The sequence below is a fragment of the Lycium barbarum genome, chromosome 6 (genome assembly GCF_019175385.1).
Source record: "Lycium barbarum isolate Lr01 chromosome 6, ASM1917538v2, whole genome shotgun sequence".
NCBI classification, from domain to species: domain Eukaryota; kingdom Viridiplantae; phylum Streptophyta; class Magnoliopsida; order Solanales; family Solanaceae; genus Lycium; species Lycium barbarum.
The window spans coordinates 10,313,956-10,339,823 of NC_083342.1; the positions used below are offsets into that span (position 1 = coordinate 10,313,956).

Below are 25,868 nucleotides of genomic sequence, written 5' to 3' on the forward strand. Positions count from 1 at the left end.
GCAAGGAAAGTCTCACCTGTGTTCCTCTACAGTCCAAGCAATCCCTTTTCGCCGTTATACCTCTGCTCCAGATGATCTACTTCTATGGCTGGAACAACTTTTCTGAGGGGCATCTTCAACAAGGTCATCGTAATGCTGGACAATTTCGACGAGAGATTTCCGAGGGACTGCTGCGGCAATCTTCATCAGTAGATCACTATCTTCAGAATAAACGGCCAGCCAGTCTCAAATGCTTTATCTTCCCCCTTAGTCTAGGAGGAGCTACTGCATGTTCGGCCGGGCCTCATTTGCTGGATCTACAATGAAATGTTTGACACGAAAGGGAAAGTTTCTGAAGAGTTTTCCCAAAACAGATTTCTATATATAGACAAAGACCAGCATAAATATTTGGCGTATATATAACTTGGTTAACAAAAAGAATGGCAGCAATACGCTTACTTCTTTAATCTAGCTATTGATTTTTACTATAGTAGTGAGAAACTGATAAGGGGAATAGGCAGGTGGCAAAATAAAGCAAAATGACCGCAAATACGATATTTGTTTCTAGGTGTTAAGTTGATCATCAACGTGGAGGAAAACAACCAAAGTTCACAGAAATATAAGACTTTGATATGGGCGCTGGCTAACTAAGCAAGATAACTGCAGTAATAAATGAACTGTGGCAAAAAATCATTGTGGTGATTGTTGTTCCTGTGTTTAGCTACTTTATATGTGTTTTTAAAGGTTCAACCATTTAAAGCAAAAGTAAACAGTAAGTATTCGATAAATGAACTAGCCTGCGAAGGTAAAAAAGAATACGAAAAAGGATATTAATGATAAGCTAAATAATAAGAATTTAACCAGATAGTTCTGTACTTACGAATAGGACCTACAAGTCCCTACTACATCGTGTCCAAAAAAAGTACATAGAGTTAAGAGATCTTATCCCCTTTTTAACTTATGTTATTAGAAAGAAGGTTTAATTAAAAGTCACAACGACATTCCTTATATAATAAAATTCAAAAGTTTAACTTTTGACTTTGAAGGTTTGCCCATGGGCAAATGGAGGTCAAAAGTTCAAGACCACCTTTCTAAGGTCATTGGGTATAATCTCCTGAAATAAAAGGTGCAAAATTGATTTAGAGGTCCGGAATAGTCTAGGTCTAACATACAAGTCCTTAGAGGTTTGAATGATGACTTACCTCAGTTAGCAAAGGTGATTGGCGGAGTATATTGAGGAACTGAGTGTTATCTAGAACACAAACATAGGTGGCTAGCTATGCCCAGAAGTTCTTCAGTCGATTAAATGACGTTAATAAGGTGAAGAAGAGAAGAAGCATTCGTGATATCACTAGTGTGATATCTGCTGCTGATATTACTGAACCTTCGTGAGGATAAAATTTTGACAAGTTGAAAAGACCATGTGGAGGACAATTACAAGGGCCAATCACAAGCTATGTGACTGAAGCTTGACACGGGGATGATATCTATACCAAGGCCAGTTACCAACTATGCCATCGAAGGACCATTATTTGTTAACCTCGAGAAATTCATTGTTGGTAGTGAGTCGAATAGTTCATTTCACGACGTGGATGAGTTCTTGCTAGGTATAGAAGACCTAATCAATGTACTGGCAGATGGAACCTCTGGAGCGTGGCATGAGGTTGACACTAGGACATCTCCATCACATAGCTTGCAACCATCTATTAGTGGTGGTTGGACCGGAATGTACCTAATCCAGTGAATAAAGCTGGGTCACTGGAAGAGCTAATAAGAAAGCCCTTGGTTGGAGCCACTCAAGTAGGTCCTATCGTTAACATTGCAAGTTTGCCATCTGTCACAACCGGACTAGAGGGCCATGACGGGTACCCAGAGCTAACTACCGAGCACCACTCATCATACTACTATCTCACCTAACCTGTACACATATAATCTCTAAGATGATGCTTACTACGAATTGATTATAAGCTAATCCGTAACACCTGTGCATATATACATAAACCTTCGCGACACTAAAAGAATGACATACAAAATATGCAAGGAGGGTCACATAGCATCTGCTACCCACACATCAGTATCTACGAGCCTCTTACTGACACTGAGTCATGAAGACGGGATAGGACTCCGCCATACCCAAGTATGTACACAAAAGAACATATCTAAAACTGTACCTCCGGAATAGGGAAGTGCTCCTGTGCAAGCTGATCTGGCTTCTAGGAATCTGGGTCGTCCCCCTGTCTGCCTGTGGGCATGAACATAGCATCCATAAAAGAAAAGGACGTCAGTACGAACAATGTACTGAGTAAGGCATGTATAGTGACATATTAAGGAAATACAGAAAACATAGTAAGAGGGATAACTGAAACTTTGTGCCTCTTGAGGTGGAATCATGCATGCTTGCCTTTACATTTAAAACATATGATGCATACATACATAAACTGTAATAACATCATTAGCCCGCGTCCGGGGTACTCATCTTATGCATCCCACCAGTGGTGACATCCCGGCCAACTAGGCACGGTGTATCATCATAGCCGTCCACTACACCCGGTGTAGTGGTGTCTGCCCGACCAACTAGGCATGGTGTATCATCATTATGTACATAATATCAAGCATTCATGCGAGCTCAAGTAAAAGCTATAGCACTATCGGAGTGACGTAAGGTCGTGAACCTCCGATTACATTATGGCATCCTCGTCATCGCTATGTCTTACCCTGAAGAAACGAATATCATGAGGTGAGACAACAACAAAGAGTAACATCAATGAAGTCACAAACATAGAAATATCCGCATCATGAAAACATCATTATCATCATCACTATCATAGGACATATCTCATAAGGACTTTTAAGGATCCTTAACTTTCATCTTTGGGGATGCAAGAAGGTCATGGGAGTATAGGAAAGAAATTATAATGTAGAAGTCATGCCTTTGAAGGAAGGGGACTATCCTTACATACCTTTACGTCTCCTTACTGATATCGACTAAGCGCTCTCCTTTCGAGCTCACAATTCTACATACAAAAGGGTTTGCACTAAAGCCGGATAATCGGAAGTATACTTAAGCTTAAACTGAAGCGACCAAGAACTAATGAAAATTGGACAGCATTTCCTTTGTTTCGACAACTTTTCCCTATATAATAAAACAACTCCCAAACATCATAGCAGCACCCATAATATCATAATACGTAAATTCCTTCGAGTTAGACATTATTCGACTTCCAAATTCACTTCCAAAATACTCCATAACTATAACTACAATGCAACATCATGTTCATCATTCATACAATACTTCCTCAATATCATTAGCGTCATTCGTAATAAGATTATACTCATATTACACCATGAATCACAACTCAACTACCTTTCAACCCAACGCACCACTAGTTACACACTTGAGCTCATATTCCATATTTCTTTCCTAATTCAAATTCTTCAACTACTCAAGACCATCAATAACATGAAACAATTATAAAACTCACCTTTGGTTATGTAAGGATGATCCTTGAATGCAAATACTCCACTTGAGTAGAACTCAACTTCAATACCAAAGAAATTTTTAACTTCTATCAACCCTAGGAAGCATCTACACTCTTGATTCTACCAACTTTGGATGTTTGATCTTTGATTTTTCTCTTAGACATGTGTTAGTATGAGATAGAGAGAGTTCTAGAGGTTTAAAGAAGGCTGGAGATGTATAAATGAGAAAAAGGAAGAAGGGTCGTTCATATATAGAAAATAAAATTGGGACCCGACACGAAATATACGGTGTACTATACGGACAGTATAAATTATACGGTCCGTATAATGGACCGTATGTTTCCCCCAGAACCTCACCCCTCACTGGAAGGGTTCTACGGTCAGGTATACGGGCCGTATAAATTATACGGTCCGTATATATGACCGTATAATCCACAATCTTTTCGAATTTGTCCTCGTCGTTTCATTTGATCTCGAATCCTTATGGAACCTTCTTGGAACTTGTTCAATTCTCCCTCAACGCTCTAACGAACCTTATAACTTATCCTCAAAATCTTGCTAAATATCCGTTAGCTGAATAACTATGAAATCTTTCCCAAAACAACTTATACTTCGCTTTCCTTAACGAACCTAGTTTCACCAAGCCGTATAACTTTATGAATCTTATCGTTTGTACTTTAAGGTTACCAAATACCCTTTTATAGTTGTGAGGGCTTCATGTTCGTCTTAAGCTTGTGTTATTCTATTTACGACTCAACGACATGATATTTCTAAGGTGTAACACTCTCCCCCCTTAAGAATATTCGTCCTCGAATGTTAAATTCGCAGGAATTCTACAAAAATTTTGCCAGAGTTTCCCCTGTAACTTGGCTGTTACACCTTGGAAAATTTCGCGCTACCAAGGTCGTAGCCAGCTTAGTATGGGCCGGATAAAGAGCAAAGTTATGCGAGGATTAAGGAGAAAGGTTATCGTACAAGAGTGGAATAATGACATACATATGACATTTGGGAGACCATATGGGTTGAATTGGTTCATATGTCATTTGCCGAAAAGCCCTCGTTGCTGTAAGCCAGGTGGGGCCCACACGTCGAAGTTTTATAAAGGACATATTAAGAGATATATGAGTAGTACATGGAAAGTTGAGCAAGTCCTAAGAAGGAACCATAAGCCAAATATGGGCATAAGCCATCCAAAAGGACGATTTAAGGAAACATTTTCGGATGATCTGACTTGTGGGAGCCAAAACGCCATTATAAGTTTGGAATTTGGAAAAACACTAAGAATGAAAGTTTTAGATAATTGAAAGATATTTCCAACCATAGGTCGTGGTCCCTCACAGCATAGCGGGATCAAAACTTATGGCCATTCTACGACAGACTGTCTGAGCAGAAAAGTTCTACGGACCATTTGACGGCCCGTAGAAATTTTGACGAACCGAAAAATAATTATACGGTCCATCAAATTGACACAGACCAGCGTAAAACGGTCACAGAAACCCATATTTGACTAGGCAGTTTTACGGACCATTTTGACGGTCCGTAGGAAGTTTTACGGCCCGTAAAAACTGGCGTAGAATTGCCCGACAGACCAGATTTTAAGTCATTAAAAATGAGACCCAAGTTCATTTATTCATTTCATTTCATTTCCACACCACTTCTCTCTAGAAACCTCTAGAATATTCTCCACTCTTCATTCACAATAAAACAAAGGAAATCAAAGATCAATATCAAGAATTCAAGTGAATCAAGTGTATGAAATTCATCAAAGTCCATCCAAGCCAAGAAATTTCAAAAGAAGTGAACTAGGGTTTTGGTGCAAAAAGAGTAATACCACTCAAGGATTATTCCTACACCATCTAAGGTAAGTTTTATGGTATTTACATGTTATTTGAGGTATGGAAAAGTTGAAAGACTTGGAGTGTAGAAAGATATAGGAAATGGGTCATGAAAGTGTGAATAGTAACATTGTTGAGTAAAGGTTTGGATTGAGTCATGATAATTGATGAATTGTGATTTTAGAAACGTTATAAATGACATTTAGAACATGGGATAGGTATTATATGAGAAAACGCGATAGTGAGCTATAATCATAATTGTGGAGAAATTGAAGAGAAATGGTGGATTGTGGTCAGTGTATATAAATGATGATTGTTGATTGCAATATTGTGAATGTTGTTGTGAGTGTTTGGGAGTTGATATTGAATATGGGAAAGGTTGTAGAAACAAAGGAAATGCTGCCCAATTTTCCTAGAAATAGTAATGCGTTCTTATAGCCGATTAACTAACGTTAATGCGAATTCTATTGAAGGTAGAGACGTGGGTATTGAAGGAGAACAAGCAAGCGATAGAATAGTTAAACGTAAAAGGTATGTGAGGCTAGTCCTTTCTTTCTATGGCGTGAATCCTATAGCATGATTTTCTTTCCTCTTCATGTGTTCCTATATTTCGGAAAGCTAAAAGCCTATGCCTATAATTAGCTACGCAAGGTTATCGACGAGTGTTCCATAATGAGATCGGGGAATCACGACCTTACGTCACCCCGATACAGTATAGTTTTTCTTGAGCTGTTATGCATGTACTATTATAAGCACATCATGACGAGCATATTATGATAATGATATTACACCGCACCTATTTGGCCGGGCAGTCACCGCTAAGGCGGGAAGCTATACACACCATGGCCAAATGGCATGGGCAGACACCACTAGTGGACGACATAAGTTGGTACCCCGGACGCGGGAGGCCTGGACACAGGCCAATATTTATATATTACTACACCGTACCTATATGGGCGGGCAGCTTATACATTATGCATACATGATATGATGACGAGTACGAGTAAGACAGCATGACATAATTATCTTATACTTGACAATCATATATAGATGTTCCATATTGATATTTCCTTTATGTCATTGTTCTATTTCATTTTTTATGCCTCTCATACTCAGTACAATGTTCGTACTGATGTCCATTTTCTTTGGACGCTGTGTTCATGCCCACAAGTAGACAGGGAGGTGAGCTTGATCCAGATTCGTAGGAGCTGTCAGCTGATTGAAAGCACTCCTTTGTTCCGAAGGTGCTTATGATTATTCTTTTGTGTATATAGCTATGTACATATATTTTTGGGCATGACGGGGTCTTGTCCCGTCCTTATGTTTAGCACTCCAGTAGAGGCTCGTAGATACGCAGTGTGGGTTATATGGTCTCACGAGGTTGCTATTATCTTTATACATATATATTATTTTGATGGCCAAAAAGGCTTATGTATGTAATGGTATTTATGTTTTCAAATGAAAGATGATTTTCTTATAATTTGAGTACGAAATTGATAAAAGAACGTCTAATGAGCATGATAAGTAGTAGAATGAGTGGTGCTCGGTGGTTAGCCCCAGGTACCCGTCACGGCCCCTAGTCGGGTCGTGACAAAAGTGGTATCAGAGCAGTTCGGTCCTAGGAAGTGTCTACGAGCCGTGTCTAGTAGAGTCTTGTTTATGGTGTGTTGCGCGCCACATCAATAAACAGGAGGCCACAGGGCATTTAGGAAAAATGACCATCTTTCATCTTAAGAGATCATGCGATAGAGCCAAGTTAAAGATGCAAGTATCTAATCTTTTTCTGTTTAATTTTCAGCAATGCCTTTGAGAAAGAAGAAGAAAGTCAGCGCAATACTAGGCGCTGCTGGAGAAGGCACCAGCTGAGAACCCCTGGTTGAGCTAGGACATAGTGAGTCTCAGAGATCCACTCCCTCGCATGCTACTTCTTTTCCTCCAGTAGTAGAAGAGCATGAAGAGGTTTCCACTCCAGCTCCAGTTCCTCCACCGGCTGCTTCGGGTCGACAAGTGACCGAGGCCATCCATTTATTGACACAGTTGGCTGCCGCCCAGGCACAACGACAAAATGTGGGTTCAAGTGACCGGGAAGCAAGTACCAAAGCCCGTGATTTTATGAGTCTAAATCCTCTAGAGTTCTTCGGGTCAAAGCCGGATGAAGACCCTTAAGGTTTCATAGATGAGATATTAAAGACATTGAAGATTTTCCACGCCTCCGAAACTGAATCCGTGGAGTTGGCATCTTATAGACTCTGGGATGTGGCAGTCTTATGGTATAACAACTGGGTATTATCAAGAGGAGAGAATGCGCCTCCTCCGGTTTGGCAAGAGTTCGTAGATGCTTTTATTCGTCACTATTTTCCACCTAAGGACCGCCGAGCTAGAGCAGATAGATTTCTAAATATAAGGCAAGGAAATATGAGCCCCCGGGAGTATAGCATGCAATTTAATTCTTTGGCTAGATATGCCCCGGCTATGGTGGCCGATATGGGAGATCGGGTACATAGGTTTGTGAGCGGCTTAGGGCCACATTTATTTAGAGATTGTTTGACGGCTTCCTTGCAAGACGGGATGGACATTTCCCGGATACAGGCCCATGCTCAGAATTTAGAGGGACAACAACAACAACAACAAAGAGGTGACCGTGACATCGACAGGAGGCAAAGTAAGAGGTCTAGATCTATGGGAACAAGTAGTGATTATAGAGGGGGATCAAGGCAGACATATTCTGGGTACTCAGGCTAGTCGGTGATGAGTGCACCTCCTCGATTTGCAGGTAGGAGACTTGATCGCTCCTTTCGTTCGGGACAGGGCCAGAGTTCGAGGGCCTCAGATTCTCAGTTCAGGGAAGATTATAGCCAGATGAGACCCTCAGTACCGCGATGCTGCCAGTGCGGTAGATTACATTCCGGACAGTGTCTCCAAGGTTCGGATGCTTGCTATACTTGTGGCCAGGTTGGGCACATGATGAGAGATTGCCCGGTTTAGCAGCTGGTTCTTCAGTGCGCCCGGTAGGGCAGACTTCTCAGATTCCGGCAGGCCGAGGTAGAGGCCGAGGGGGAGCATCTACTTCAGGTGTCACTCAGCCCCGTATTTATGCTTTAGCCGGACGATAGGATCTCGAGTCCTCCCCAGATGTGGTTATAGGTACATTGCCCGTGTTTTCTCATGATGTGTATGCATTGATAGATCCGGGTTCCACCATATCTTATATTACTCCATATGTTGTTGGTCGTATTGGGGTGAAACCCAAGCCAATTAAACCTTTTGAGGTATCTACTCTGGTTGGTGATCCCGTGATAGCAAGACAAGTGTACAAAGATTGTGTAACTGTGATATGTGACCGCCAAACTAAAGATGACTTAGTTGAGCTGGAAATGTTAGATTTTGATGTGATTATGGGTATGGACTGGTTGGCTTCATGTTATACGAATGTTGATTGCCGAATGAAAGTGGTTCGATTTCAATTTTCGGGAGAGCCCATACTTGAATGGAAGGGTAATACAGCATCGCCAAAAGGCAGGTTTATTTCCTACCTTAAGGCAAGGAAGATGATAGCTAAGGGCTATATTTATCACTTAGTCCGAGTTCATGACACCGAAGCAATGTCGCCAACTTTCCAATCTATTCCGGTAGTAAGTGAATTTCCGGATGTATTCCCAGATGAGCTTCCAGGTCTTCCTCCCGAAAGAGAGATTGACTTCGCCATTGATGTGTTGCCAGATACCAAGCCTATTTCTATTCCTCCATATCGAATGGCTCCGGCAGAATTGAAAGGGTTAAAGGCGCAGTTGAAAGATTTGCTTGAGAAGGGGTTTATTAGGCCCAGTTCATCACCGTGGGGAGCACCAGTCTTGTTCGTGAGAAATAAAGATGGTTCCCTACGAATGTGCATTTATTATAGGTAGTTGAACAAGGTGACGATAAAGAACAAATATCCTCTCCCATGGATTGATGATTTATTTGATCAACTACAGGGTGCCAAGTGGTTTTCTAAAATAGACTTGAGATAGGGCTATCATCAAGTGAGGGTTAAAGAAGAAGATATTCCTAAAACAGCTTTCAGAACAAGATATGGCCATTATGAGTTCCGGGTGATGTCGTTTGGGTTGACTAACGCTCCGGCAGTGTTCATGAATTTGATGAATAATGTGTTCAGGCCACTCTTGGACTTATTCGTGATAGTATTCATTGATGACATTTTGGTATACTCTCGCACAGAATCAGAACATGCAAATCATTTACGTATCGTTCTTGGAATTCTTCGAGCCCGAGAATTATATGCAAAATTTTCAAAGTGCGAGTTTTGGCTGAATTCTGTGACATTTCTGGGCCATATTATTTCAGGTGATGGCATTCAAGTCGACACTTAGAAAATTGAAGCTGTGAAGACTTGGCCAAGGCCTACGACGCCTACAGAAGTTCGTAGTTTTCTGGGTTTGGCAGGTTATTATAGAAGATTCGTCGAGGGCTTCTCATCTATTTCAGCCCCATTGACAAAGCTAACCCAGAAGTCAGAAAAATTCCAATGGAATGATGTTTGTGAGCGCAGCTTCCAAGAGTTAAAGGACAGGTTGACCTCAGCTCCGGTCTTAACTCTTCCAGAAGGATCGGACGGCTATGTTGTGTATTGTGACGCTTCTGGTGTCGGATTAGGATGCGTATTGATGCAGCATGGTAAAGTTATTGCATATGCTTCGAGACAGTTACAGAAGCATGAAAAGAATTATCCAACTCCTGATCTCGAATTGGCTGCGGTTATTCATGCCTTAAAAATGTGGAGACATTATTTGTATGGCGTGCATGTTGATATCTATACAAATCATAAAAGTCTTCAGTACATTTTCAAGCAAAAGGAGTTGAACCTGCGGCAGACGCGGTGGTTAGAATTGTTAAAAGATTATAATGTGAACATTTTGTACCACCCCGGAAAAGCGAATGTAGTAGCCGATACGCTTAGCCGCCGATCAATAGGCAGTTTATGCAAAGTCCCTCCGGAAAAGAAAGAGATGGTTCAAGAGCTCCACCAATTAGCTAATCTTGGAGTACGTGTAATTGATTCGGGAGATGCAGGGATCAGTATCAATGATCCCACAATTTCGTCCTTGGATATGGAAGTAGGAGAACGGCAATACGAAGATCCTCACTTGTGTCATTACAGAGACACATCTCATGGGAAAGAGAAGTCTCCATTTGAAGTTTCTATGGATGGAATCCTTAGATACCGAAGCAGGCTATGTGTGCCGACTGTGGCAGAGTTGCGCCGGCGAATTCTAGAAGAATCTCATTGTTCTCGGTATTCTATTCACCCAGGCGCCACCAAAATGTACCATGACCTCAAGTTAATATATTGGTGGGATGGCATGAAGAGAGACACAGCGGAATTTGTAGCACAGTGTCCAAATTGCCAGCAAGTAAAAGTTGAACATCAGAAGCCAGGAGGATTATTGCAAGAAATAGAAATACCTACTTGGAAATGGGAAGTGATTAATATGGATTTTATCGTGGGATTACCTCGTTCCCGAGGCAGGTATGATTCTATATGGGTGATCGTGGATAGATTGACGAAAGCAGCCCATTTTCTTCTAGTTAGAACCACATACTCAGCGGAAGACTATGCAAGGTTGTATCTCAAAGAAATTGTGCGACTCTATGGTATTCCACTATCCATTATCACAAATAGAGGAGCACAATTTATAGCCAAGTTCTGAAAGTCCTTTCAAGAAGGTCTAGGTGCCCAGGTGAAGCTTAGCACGATATTTCATCCGCAGACCGATGGACAAGCCGAACGTACTATTCAGACCTTGGAAGATATGCTACGAGCATGTGTGTTGGATTTCGGTGGTAGTTGGGATGATCATTTACCGCTAATTGAATTTGCATATAACAACAGCTACCATTCCAGCATTCAAATGGCTCCCTATGAAGCTTTATATGGAAGAAAATGTAGATCCCCAATAGGATGGTTTGAAATAGGAGAAGCACAACTAGTAGGCCCTGAATTGATTTAGCAAGCAGTAGAGAAAGTTAAGGTGATCCGAGATCGATTGTTGACAACCCAAAGTCGCCAAAAGTCTTATGCGGACAATCGCCGACGAAACTTGGAATTTCAGGTTGATGATTGGGTATTTTTAAAAGTGTCGCCCATGAAAGGGGTGATGAGATTTGGTAAGAAAGGGAAGTTGAGTCCCCGATACATTGGACCCTATAGAATTATCCGCAAGGTGGGTCATGTGGCCTATGAATTGGACTTACCTTCAAAGCTTGAATTGGTTCATCCAGTCTTTCATGTCTCAATGCTCCGTAAATGTGTTGGAGATCCTATGAGGATTGTTCCAATTGATGACGTGCAAGTGACAGAAAAGCTAGTATGTTGTCACGACCCGACTAGGGGCCGTGATGAGTACCCGATACTTGTACCGAGCACCCCTTATCTATCGTATTACCTGTACCTCTTAGCAAGCCGTGTAAACCGAGACATTTTTTTTCCTTGAACATAAACTAATAAACTCCGTTATTACCTTGTACAACAATATTAACATGCCAAAACACTATACATATATCTGTACCTGACTGACTGTACGTATCTGTCTACGAGCCTCTAGACATAGTACACTTATACATAGAAAGGGCCGGGTACTGCCGTGCCCGAATATACATACACAAAATAGTACCGCGGAAGTGAGGCTCCGGAACAACTGGAGCACTGTAGAGTACCGCTGGTAGAGCTCCTAAGGATCAAGTCCACCTGTCTGCTGACCTGCGCGGCCTGAAACGCAGCGTCCACAAGAAGGGACGTCAGTACGAATAGTGTACCGAGTATGTAAGGCATGGAAGACAATGCAAGAAATAACATAGAGTGCGATTAATAATATCATGGAGTCACAGGACATATAACGAGGCAAGAAAGTAACCTGTACATAGGAAGGCCCCTTTTTGGGCGGCTATCATGCATGGCTTGTCTTTCCCTTTTAAAAACGTTTCCCCTCCATGAACGTAGAAAATAGAACTTATATTATGTCGTATCTTGTCGTATCGTGTCCTATCGTGCCCTATCGTATCCTATCGTGGCATATCAGGTCGTATCCTATCGTGGCATATCAGGTCGTATCCTATCGTGTCTTATCATGGCATATTATATCGTGTAATGTCATGTCTTACTACAGCATGTCGTGTCGTGTTATATCATGTCAATGTCATAGTATAGTGTGTCATAGTGTATCATGCCATAGCGTAACTTGTCATATCATAGCATAGCTTATCATATCATAGCATAGCTTGTCATAGCGTATCATATCATGGCATAGCGTATCATAGCATATCATATCATAGCTTAGCTTTCCGTTGAAAATCTTTTCTTGTTCATATATATATAAAAATAGAACATGTCATATTGCCGAGGCGTCGGCAGCCGATCCATTTAGCCATAAATACACATCCCGCGTCCGGGACGATATCATGTCATGTAATGCCAACTGATCAGGTGGATATGCGTGTATAACGCTCTGCCCTTATTCCCATCTTCCCCGTATACATATGCATACATCATGTACATATATCAGCGTCTATAGCGCTCTGAATCTTTTATCATATACATATACTGGTATCATGTACGTATATCAGCGACTATAGCGCTCTGGATCTTTTATCATATACATATACGTGTATCACGTACATATATCAGCGTCTATAGCGCTCTGGATCTTTCATCGTATACATATACGTATATCATGTACATATTTTATAAACATATATATATCTTATATACATATACATGTCTTATATACTTTTACATATCTTATATACATATACATATTTTATATACATATACATATTTCCATTAGAATGGTACAATACTTATCGTTTGATAATCGGAACGAGGATCAAAAGTTTCCTTTGGATTCTACTCCAAAATAAGTCAAACGGAGCAATAGGGAAAATCCGGGAACAATGGGCCCACCTCGGGTCAAATGAGGCGGCGTACCAAATTTACGTACATTATATTTCATGACGTCACTTGTGTGGGTTTTAAGGTAGTCGGGTCCTATTTGTGCAAGTTCTAGATGTTTAGGCAATTTTTCAACATTTCATACAATATTTAATTCAATTCTACTGAATGAAAAAGGGGAAACTTTAGGTGCGGATTTCGGAGAATAGAGTTGTCCCCGAGGCTCGTATCCAACTTATTACGTTTAAGACATGCCATAGAAGGAAGGGTGAAGCCTTACATACCTTTTCCGATTCATACACGTCTCCAAAATCAAGTTTCAAGTTCGCCAAAATCTACAATTTGGTCACAATTACCAAATGTTAATTGTAAGGCTTTAAGATTTCAATCTTAACCAATACTTGTCTACAAAAATTTGGGCAGCATCTCCCCTATAAATACACCATCCCCAAAATTCAACTTAGCCAATTGTTTTATCAACAACAATCCGAGAATTCAACCCGGCCAAACTATCAACACAATGACAACAACCATGACTACAAAACACAATATAACACAACTAGTCTTCTTTCCAACATAATGCAATAGCTTTCATTCCAACTTCACATTTCCAAAACCAATCTCAATGTTTTTACATTCATTACTAATCAAGATCATTACAATATAATTCGGAAGCATTTCGTATCATTTCTACCAAATATTCACAAGATATACAAAATATACAAACTTTCCACCAAAACCATAATCCATCCAAAACTTCTAATCTTCAATCTACATATTCATAACATATTTCCATCTTCCAATTTCATCAACCATAATCATAATTTGCACCTTAATAATTTCATTTTCATAATTACATAAATCTACCATAAAATCACAAAACTTCTCATAACCACTTAACAACCAATCTTTCATGCCAATATGGACTATTATCCTTCCAAATTCACCAACTAACATAATAATTCACATTTAAAACTCCACTTCTATAATTACATAAAAACTTCATTAAAATCATATAATTTCCTATAACTATTCCCAATAATTTTCCATGCCAACTTGAACCATTTTCTTCCATTTCCAATATAAATTTCACCATAACCACAACTAGAATACAACATAAAATTCAACTCATTTCTACATACTACAACATAAACCAACCTTCATAACATAATAAAAAGGGATTAATTCTTACCTTTTTCTACAATCTTCTTCACTTGACCAAGTTGTCAACTTGAAGAAACAAGTGTTCTTTCTTCCAAAATAATTACACCAAGTTGTAAAGGACCCTTGAATTAGTAGAAATACCACAAGAAAATAATTTTTGGGATAAAATTTCAAAGGGTCAATTTTTTTCTCCATGGCCGTATGGCCTTTAGTTCTTTTGCTCTTGTTTCTTTTGTTCACTCTTTCTCAATTTGTCTTGAAACTTCTATATGTTTCAAGACAATTAAATGGTCCCTTTTATTTAATTATCACATGGATAATTCACTTGGGCTTGGGTCCTTTTTATGGACCATGGCCGGATGTCCCCTATTGGGCCTGATTTTTCTCTTCATTTTTTTGGGCCAACTCGGTTAATCCCGAGTTGGGCCTAGCCCACTGACCTTTCGACCTTAAAACGTCCATATCTCCTTGTACCGATGTCACCTGGGAACCCACGACCTATGGTTGGAAAGCTAATTCAATTATCTACAACTTCTATTTCTTGGTATTTTCCAAATTCCAAACTTATAATACCGTTTTTTCCCCTAGAAGACAGATTGCCCGAAAACGTTTTCTTAAAAATATTCGTTTGGAGGACTTCCACTTTGATTTGGCCCAAGGGTCCTTCTTGAGTTGTGTTTAACTTCACATATGTGATTCATATGACTTTTCAGATGTCCAAAAAAAATCTCGATGTGTGGGCCCCACCTCAGCTTACAAATTATCTGACGAAAAAAAATACGGGATATAACATATGTGAAGAAGTGCCTATTGCCATCTTAGACAGGCAAGTACGAAGACTTCGAAATAAGGAGGTAGCTTCAGTCAAAGTGTTGTGGCGAAATAACAACCGGGAAGAAATAACTTGGGAAGCGGAAGAGAAAATGAAATCCACATATCCGTACTTATTTCAACCCCCAGAAGAGGTTCATGATGAAACACCAAGATTCTGAGGTATGTACACTTTCTTGTTTATGCATATTGGTCGTGTTTGGCCAAATTCTGTTGCTATTATATTGTGGCCCTGTGAGGCATTGTTATTATGGGTTGTTGTGATAGGATGGTAGTGCCATATTACAGGGGAAACTCTGGCAAAATTTTCGTAAAATTCCCGGATAGTTTAACATTCGGGGACGAATGTTCCAAAAGGGGGGAAGAGTGTTACACCTTGGAAAATTTCGCGCTACCAAGGTCGTAGCCAGCTTAGTATGGACCGGAGAAAGAGAAAAGTTATGCGAGGATTAAGGAGAAAGGTTATAGTATAAGAGTGGAATAATGACATACATATGATATTTGGGAGACCATATGGGTTGAATTGGTTCATATGTCATTTGCCGAAAAGCCCTCGTTGCTGTAAGCCAGGTGGGGCCCACACGTCGAAGTTTTATAAAGGACAAATGAAGAGATATATGAGTAGTACATGGAAAGTTGAGCAAGTCCTAAGAAGGACCCATAAGCCAAATATGGGCATAAGCCATCCAAAAGGACGATTTAAGGAAACATTTTCGGATGATCTGACTTGTGGGAGCCAAAACGCCATTATAAGTTTGGAATTTGGAAAAACACTAAGAATGAAAGTTTTAGATAATTGAAAGATATTTCCAACCATAGGTCGTGGTCCCTCACAGCATAGCGGGATCAAAACTTATGGCCATTCTACGACAGACTGTCTGAGCAGAAAAGTTCTACGGACCATTTGACGGCCCGTAGAAATTTTGACGAACCGTAAAATAATTATACGGTCCATCAAATTGACACAGACCAGCGTAAAACGGTCACAGAAACCCATATTTGACTGGGCAGTTTTACGGACCATTTTGACGGTCCGTAGGAATTTTTACGGCCCGTAAAAACTGCCGTAAAGTCCGGGGTAAAGTCGTAAAGTGGATGATGTCTCCGGTTGTCTTCGGAGATTTGATGCAATTCCTGTAAAGTTCAGGATAAAGTGTTAAAGTATGTAAATGATGTCTCCGGTGTAATCTTGATTTAATTTGCCTTCAAATCGGCAACCTACAAAACAAGTGTATTTGTTAATAAAGTCATAAAGTTGTTGTGATAAAATAAAATTAAAGATAAATTTAGAAATAATGCTGCTTGGCTTTTTAAGGCGAGGCCATAATGGGCCAAAGGATGCTTTTCTGCCACGATTGATAGACTTGGTTGTTGATCTCGCGATTTTAGGTTCCTGCACTAAAAGAAAAATTCTTAGTCTGGGAGGGGGAAGTTGATTCGTGTTGACTCGAAGCGTGACGTTGCTGGCGTTCCATTCGTCTTGTTTGTTTGGATTTTGTGATCTCCTTTCAAACCACGGTAGATGAACAGTAGTGAAAATGATTGAAAGAAAGTGTTTCATTTGAAAAGTGTATATGTAAGTGTATATATAAGGAAAGATATATACGTAAGTATATGTATATAAGGAAAGGTACATGTGTAAATATATGTATATAAGTTGTAAAATATTTCTGCCAGCTTCAGATTGTGACACTTCTAAAGTAATTGGTCTATAATACTTCCTGTCTGGTAGCCTTAATCTTGTCGATGTCCCCCGTTCTTTTGTCTATATCTTTTCAAAATATGCCCCAGTTTTGGGTTCAGAAAGGTATGCTAAATTTATGTTATGGTGTGACCGAACCTTGTATAGGTTGCCTACGTATCCCTCCAAGGGAATCAGGTCAGAACGTAGTTCATAAGGGTATATAAAATGGTTTGAAATTTTCTAATAAATGGACCGTACCCGATGTGGATTGCCTACGTATCCCACCAAGGGAATCAGGTCTGCGTAGTTCTGTTATGTAAATGGTAAAAGGTTTGTTGGATTTTCACCTAAATGTGACTGACTTGTATGTTGACAGTCTACGAATCCTAAGGAGATCAGGCCATGTGTAGTTCTCCTTACATAAGGATTTTTGGGATTTTCTGTTATAATGCAACCGAACCCTATGTGGGCTGCCTACGTATCCCACCACGGGAATCAGGTCAGCGTAATTCATACGTTGTTAACGAAAGGTTGCAAACTAGGCTGTCTAACCTAATGTTGTCCTTGATTTCTTCTTGACTGATAGCTTTCATGCTTGTGTTATTGTCTATCGGCTATTTCGATTTCTTCCGAGTGGGATCTTGTCTTGTCCTCTTGTTTTTCTTTGTTACTCTCTCGAGACGTATGCTATTCGTTCATCTTATGTCACAATCATAGAGTTGGAAGATTTGATAAATAAAGTAGAAAATAATAATAGATGATTAAGGAAAATCAGAAATGCATAGATTTTGCGATTAAGTTTTCAAAAGATGAGGCAAAGCAACAAAAGTCTTGAGCATGATTCAAACCTCAATTTTAAAATCGTGCTATTTCAATTTTTTTTTTTACATGTTCAAACTACCAAGACTCCTGGAGTAAGAGTCCAATTCTTCAAAGTCTCTCCTGGTTTGGCACCCCGTATGGTCGGTGCCTTGGTGTTGTGAGTAGTTGTAGCAGTAATCTTCATGTGTGTTTGTCTTTGGATTGTTCCCACGGGAGCGACAAAAGTTGATGACATGCCCCTTTCCACCCTTCCAATTGACGCACTGGCTTCTTTCAAATCTTGGCATCTTCGTGAGCAGGTAAAGGATTGTTGACCACATTGGGCTTAGCACCAGTGAGCTGGATCGCTCCTTCCTTGATCAAGGCTTGGATTTTGTTTTTTAAGACCAAAGCAATCCTCAGTGTCGTGCCCAGCAACTCCAGAATGGTATGCACAACGCTTGGAACCATCAAACCATCTTGGAATAGGATCGGGAATTTTCCCTTCAACCGGTTGTATCAGACCTGCAGCTTTCAGTCTTTCGAATAATTGAGCCAAGGGTTTAGCGAACCGAGTGTAATTACGGGTAATTTTGATGTCATGGTTTGGACGGGCTTTAGGTGTAGTGTGTGGCCCATTTTGATAAGTTGGAGCTTGAACGGATTGATATGGACGTGGGTTTTGATGTGGAGGTGCTCGGGGTTGGTAGTAATTTGCTTGGGCGTTGTAGACAGGGTAAGGAGATAGCAGAGCTTGGTAGGGTTCACCGTAGTGGTAAGGGTAGAAAGGTTGTTGTGGATGGTTGAAGTATGTGACGGCTTGGCTTGGCCTATGCCCTTAGATGTTCATGACTGCAGCTATGCCTTCTTTCTTCTTTTTAGCCCCACTGATAGAACTAGATTGAATAGCTTTGTTTATAGCTTGCAAAGCTGTAAGGTCCTGAATTTTTCCTGATTTGATTCCTTCTTCCAAGGCTTCTCCCATTCGGACAACTTCTGTGAATTTTTGCCCCATCATGCCTATCATTTTATCGTAAAATATGCCAGCTTGGCATTCAATGAAGGTGGCAGTCATTTCTCTATCACTCATCGGGGGTTGAACCCTGGCCGCTTCTGACCTCCAGCGTAACGCATACTCGCGGAACGTCTCAGTTGACTTCTTGGTTAATTTAGTCATGTAAACTCTATCTGGCGTGATATCGGTGTTAAAACTGAATCTGTCCATGAAGTCTTATGCCATATCGCTCCAACCACGCCATTTACAGACGTCCTGTTGTTTATACCAGGTAAGAGCCTCGCCAGATAAGCTTCTTATGAAGAGTTTCATCCTTATGTTCTGGTCTCTACCCACTCCAACTAGTTTGTCACAATAAGCCCTTAAGTGTGTATGAGGGTCGCCTGTTCCATTAAATGTATCAAATTTCGGAGGTTTGTAGCCTATGGGCAAATCAACGCCAGGCTGAACACAGAGATCCTCGTATTCTACACTTTTAGTTCCCCTAGCAACTTGAAGGTTTCTCATTGCTTCTTTGAGACTGTGGATTTCTTTTAACAACATATCATCTGCCCTTGCTTTTGCCTCTTTTTCCATTTTCTCGTATTGATCTACCTCGGGTTGGAACCTGACCGTTACTGTGTGAGGCATCCCCTCTGGGTCCTACACATACTCAGGTATTGTCTCTGCCAGGGTACTGCCAGTCCGCACAGGGGCTTGCCCCATTATCCCTCTTCACGCTGCAGCGCTACGGGGTATCGAACCCGGAACCTCTGGCTCCTTTACATTCCCCAAAGGGAATCGCCTCTTACCAATTGAGCTGCGGACTGGCAGTACCCTGGCATAGACAATACCTTAAGTAGTGGGTCCCCAAAGGGGGTCGTCACATACTGGGTTGGTAAAGGCTTGTGTTTCCGCTGCATATACCGGAGGAACATATCGTGCATTAGGAGTGACAAAATGTCCCCCTTGTATATGCTGGGTTGGATAAGTTTGGACGGTGGGAGTGTTTTGGACAGGAGGTGGTGTGTTATAAGTGGTGTTTGTAGGTGGCTGGTTTGGTGGGTTTAGAGGAGTAGTTGTATGTGGTAGATTAGTGTTGGTGGGTAAAGGAATATTAGGAGTGTGAGCTAGCGATTGACTTGGTGGGTTGACGGGTGGTGGATTAGGAGTAGCATAGGTAGTGTAGGTGGGTGGTTGACTTTGTGGAGGGGTATAGACGGATGATGGATTTGGTGGATTTGCAGGGGTGATCGGAAGTAAGTTGTTGGTGGTAGGTGCATTGTTTTGTGGAGGAAAATGTTCAGGAACTGGAGATTCGAGTGATGGAAAACGAGGTGGGTTTGGTATAGTATTTCTAGGTTCAGGGGGTGGACTTTGGAGTGTGATGGACAAATTGGTCAAGTCCCTAACCCGATTTAGTTCTCCACGTAGATTCTTAATTTCTTGAGTCAGGCGGGCGATATGTTCATCATGTTGAATAGTAGTTGTATGTTCGGAAGTCTCGGGGGGATCACTAGAGATCACGATGTTTTCCAAACCAGTTGAAATAGATACGGCTGGATCAGACATAATAATTTCTTTTCCTTGAATAGCCCAACTACGTCGCGGTAATGACGATGTCTTTGACCTTGTGAGGTAAGGATGGTCAGCCAACTCGAGTGTTCAACACGAATCAACTTTTTGGGAATAAAATAAAAGAAACATAAAGTGTAAATGATGTTAGTCTCATGAACATATCTAGGTAAAGTCATGATCACGTAAAGTCAAGTAAGTCATGTAGCAAATAATTCATAAAGTTGTCAAACAAATGTAAACGAGTATATCAAACAATAACGCATCCTAATATGCATGTGACGTCTTTGTGCCAGAGGTAGGCCTAACGTTTGTTTGAAGGGTAAAGTGTGCCATAATACGTCATCCCGTTGCTTTTGATTAATTAAACAAATTCTATTTCCCCAAAAATAAAGTATAAAAGTAATGTAATATACATTACATATCAAATGAATACAACATAAAGTGTTTCCTAATCTAAGTAAAAAATAATACAATTTCCTATGTCTAAATTCCAGCTCCGTTTTGTGATGTCATTGATCTTCGTCATTCATTGTACTCCAATGCAAATCCATACCTATCATAGAAATATTAGTCATGCCCTCCCTCTTAAAGTTTAATTAATTAGAGCAAATAGTCAATATTTAGGCACAATTATCCTTCTAACATGCACATAAAGTATGATTAGTGTCACTCGGGGTCGTGAACCCGCTTGGACGTTTGGGTAAAGTCATCTAATGGGCTTAATACACCAAGGGTATTAAGCCTCCTAGGTCATGAAATGTATGCTCCTAATAAAGGAGGTTTAGCTCTATCTTAGGCAGACTAAGAGTTGGCTTCCTATGACACAAGGTTCCCCCAAGCGGACAACTTGGGAGTGGAAAGTCCGTGGCCGTCGACTGCACCGCCGATCGACTAAATCCACTAGACCAATCCAACTAAAGGGGTAATTTAGTAGTGCACGAGCGCGAACCGCGAAGCCACTTTAAGTGTGTGAATATGTGTGAGTTTTCCAGGAGTGGAAGAAAATGATACGGAATGACAGTTTTATCAAAGCAAGTAACACATAAACAGTTTATATCAAACAAACAGTTTATATCGAACAAACAATGAATAGCATGTAAAAACAGTTAACAAACAAATAAAGTAATTAAAATAAGCACACAAAGCCTATTTAAACTAAGTCCGTTATGGTTAGAACCTAAGTGGTCCCCAGTAGAGTCGCCAAGCTGTTATTCCCCATTTTAACCGGGTTAAAGTGGAGTACAACATATTGGTGATTCCTATTTTTTGTTTATTTTAAGGAGTCGCCACCTAATTATTTAGGGTGAATTAGGACACATAAAGTTTATTAAATTTATTTTCTAAAGTTAACTCTGTTTAAGGTATGCGAAACTTAAGATTCTAGGTAAGGGTTCAATTAGTCTAAAGGGAAGGTATTAGGCACCCTTTAAGACCCATTAACAATGGTTAACCGACCGGACTTACGATTAGTTAGGCTAAGTGTAAATATAGTATTACAGAAAAGAACATAACTTTGTAAATATGGCTAAAGTTGTAAATAGCCATGTAAAAATGCTATTTAAAAATAGGAGTTGTATAAAAATAATAATTTGTATAAAAGAGTTTAGTTATAAATTGAAGGAATGCGGGATATATTTGAAAATAACTCAAAAAGGGGGAGACCTTAACTAATTTTGTTTAAGAGTACAGACAAGATGGAATTTTCCCTTCTTCTTTATTATGTTTGTTAAGTATGCCTAGCTGAAAATGTACGTGACTGATTTAAAGTTGGAGAGTTATTTATAAAATATATTTGAATTAATACTTTGAGATTTTCGATATAGTATGAATGAAAATATAATTCAAAATATGTGTTTGTGGCCTTACGCCTTTGAAAATCGATTGCTTTAATATAGATAGATATTAGAGGTACTATAAATAATTTAATACGACAGAAGAAAATGAAACCATGGGATTAATTATCTGTTTTCCTTAAATTAGCTATTCATTATCAAAACTAAACTCCACTAATTTCACTAAGGTTCAATCTAAATTAAGAAATAAAAGTGTTAGTCATGCAATACAAATAAAAATACACAACAAAAAATGAAATAGAAGGAAAGAGGAGCAAATGGACCAGTCCATTTTTAAGGACTACTGCTGCAGTCTGTTTGCTATTGGGCTTTGGCCCATAAAGTTTTTTTTTTTGTTGCTGCGGGTTGTGGCTGCTGTTATGGGCCTCGGCCCAGGATCCCTTTTTATCCGGCTGATGGTAATGACTCGAAAGAGAAATCATGTTGGGCATTAGCCCAACGCCAAATGCAGAAGTGTCACACCCCGAACCATGGCCTGGGCGTAAGACGGCACTCGGGCCTTACTTGCATGTGTCCAAGCGAACCTCATGGCTTGTTTGTCAACATGGGCATCAAAACAATATAATCTATATGATGCAATTTAAATAAATCATGAAAATGTAATTTGCGGAATAAAGTCTTGAAATTATCTCATAGTATGAAATACCATGGAAACACAATAGTTTGCAAACATAAAAGCATGACTGACTCTGTGAACTAACATATGTCTATGAAACATCTAAAACATGTCTGAATACTAACTATCAGGACATGGCCCTGGACTACCATAAGCTAAATACTAATGCAGACTCCATGTTGAACCCCGAGAGAAGTGGGGCTCACCAATAAGCTGATATCTGAAGTGATCCTACTGCGCAGATGTATGCTCTTGAAAACCGGTATCTGCACCGTGAAGTGCAGGCCCCGGTCAAAAGGGACGTTAGTACATGGTGAATAGTACTAGTATGTAAAACCTGCTGAAATGAAGAACATGGCACAACATAGATATACGATATGAACTGAAACTGAATGTAACTTGAACATGAACATGAAACGTGAGTGAAGTCTTAAAACAGTAATCAATAGAAATACTTGTATGTAAAACTACTTTGTATTGTGGGGAATGCTATAGTATAACCGACAACATGGTCTGGTACTTGCGTCCTACCAGCAGAACACTCACAACCTTGCCAGAGATATGAGATTTAAGTAATAATAAGCATGTAAGGATCCAAACTGCATAATGAAGGTGTTGCCTCCTTGCTGACAACCCTTATCCTACGGTGGCTACGTAGTTTCAGGCTATCTGAGCCTTCTCGGTTAACTAAGCAATTCCCAAAACATGAACATAATATAGTTGGCTAAGAAGCCCATGATTTTCGTGAAATAACTTGTAATCATGATTTCACGAAATAACTTGTAAACATGGTTTCATGAAATATCTTGTAATATGGTTTCATGAGATAACTTGTCATAGTCTTGCAAACATGTTCTTGATTCATGAGTAATAACAATAGTTCATAATTATATATATATATATAATTGACTTGAAAACATGCTTGTAACTTGCTACATAAAATCATAAAGTTTCATATAAACATAATGAGAATACATGAGGAAGAATTCATGATTCATGGAATAAGCTAGGGTTCCTAATAACCGTAATAAAAGATTAGGAATACAATAACGAATATAGATACAATATTCATGTACATAAATACGGGCTACCAATATGTTGGGTTTAATGCCCTAGGGTTTGAACTTCATGGATATCAAGAAACGGAGCATGGGGAATAACGTAGAGATTCCCTCATGTGGATGGAAGTTCTACATACCTTAATTGCTCCAAAACTTGAATTAAAGACTTGAGCTTTGAAGAAGATTTCCAAAATCTTGAATTATTGAACCTTGAGATGAGTTTTCTTGAAAACCCTAGTTTTAGAATGATAATTTCTTGTTTAGATTACAAGGATAGGTGTTAGAATTGAGTTGGAATAATTTGAGTAGGCTTACCTTGGTGTTCTTGATGATGGAAGAGGGTAGGAAGTCGTTCTAGGGCTTGAAGGAATGAAAAATAATGAGTTGAACTGATATGGACGAATATATAGTGTTCTAGAACTTTACACTTTACGTCCAGCAAAATATTGGCCGTATTTCAGTTTACGGGCCGTAAACTGCAATACGGTCCGTATTCTGCCATATGGACCGCACTGCATCTCTTCAGTAAAATGGTCATAACTCTTTGCACAGATGTCCGTTTGACCCCCGTAAGATACCGTAGGAACGGTATTTCAATGCTCTACAACCTTTATCAAGGAAGTTTTCCCAAATTCCAAACACGGTTTAACATACGGGCCGTAAAGTGAAATACGGTCCGTATTTAACTATATGACCTCAAAATGTCAAATTCCAGAATGTTCAGAAATTCTTGGTTTCAGTTTACGGGCACTGTTCATGGTCGTAAATTTAAATACGACCACTGTTCATGGGCGTAAACCACCATATCACAACTGAACGGAAAAATTTCAATTCCCACATTCTTTATCTGATGTTCTAAGTCTAGGATCGTGGTCAAAACTTTCGTTAAAGGTACGGGGTGTTACAATATCTCTCCCTTGGTATCATTCGTCCTCGAATGATGGGTCATGGTTAAGGATATGGATGGACATGGCTTGAATACATAAACGTAAAGAAAACATGACATGAAACATGAGACATGAAATGATGTGATTACTTGAAAATATAGATACTTCTGGCATGAGACAAGAAACATGAGTGCTGGATATATGACATGAGCGTGAAACATGAGACATAACGTGACATGGGCTACGGAAAGTTACCTTGAAGGTTCTCTACTTGCTGTTCAAACAAAAATGGGTACTTGGATTTCATATCCTCCTCGGCTTCCCATGTAGCTTCCTCAACCTTCTGGCTCCTCCACAAGACTTTCACTGAGGCTACTTCCTTAGTCCTCAACTTGCGAACCTGACGGTCAAGAATGGCTACGGGGATCTCCTCATAAGTCAACCCATCCTTAACTGTTATAGTATCAACAGGAACAACCAGCGATGGGTCTCCTACACACTTCCTCAACATGGACACATGAAACACGGGATGTACGACAGCCAAATCTTGTGGCAACTCAAGTTCATAAGCTACTAGACCGACCTTTCGTAGAATTCTGTAAGGTCCAATATATCTGGGACTGAGCTTCTCTTTCTTGCCAAATCTCATAACTTAACTTCCTTCTTCATCAGCTTAGTCAATGGTGCTGAAATAGATGAAAACCCCTCGACGAAACGTCGGTAATAGCCTGCTAGACCCAAGAAACTGCGGATATCTGAAACTGATGCGGGTTTGGGCCAATTCTTAACGGCCTCAATCTTCTGAGAGTCAACCTGAACACCCTCACCAGAAATCACATGACCTAAGAAGGCTACTGATTTGAGCCAAAATTCACACTTGGAGAATTTTGCATACAACTTGCGGTCCTTAAGAATCTGAAGAACTATACGAAGATGTTCTGCGTGCTCGGCCTCACTACGGGAGTAAATGAGGATATCATCTATGAAGACAATGACAAAGAGGTCGAGGTATGAATTGAAGACTCTGTTCATGAGGTCCATAAATGCTGCTGGAGCATTGGTCAAACCGAAGGACATGACACAGAATTCGAAATGGCCATATCTGGTTCTAAAGGCTGTTTTAGGAATATCTTGTCCCCTAACCTTAAGTTGATGGTAAC

The 25,868-nt window shown here is 40.0% G+C and overlaps 1 long non-coding RNA gene across 1 annotated transcript; it reads right to left on the bottom strand.

Moving 5' to 3' along the window:
- Positions 1-11,704: 11,704 nt before the first annotated feature.
- On the bottom strand, positions 11,705-14,803 carry LOC132599543 (uncharacterized). The gene is made up of 3 exons (XR_009566868.1): positions 14,432-14,803; positions 13,524-13,574; positions 11,705-12,051 (listed from the first exon to the last, which is right to left on the bottom strand). It is a non-coding gene; the product is annotated as an uncharacterized LOC132599543 (long non-coding RNA).
- Positions 14,804-25,868: the final 11,065 nt, after the last annotated feature.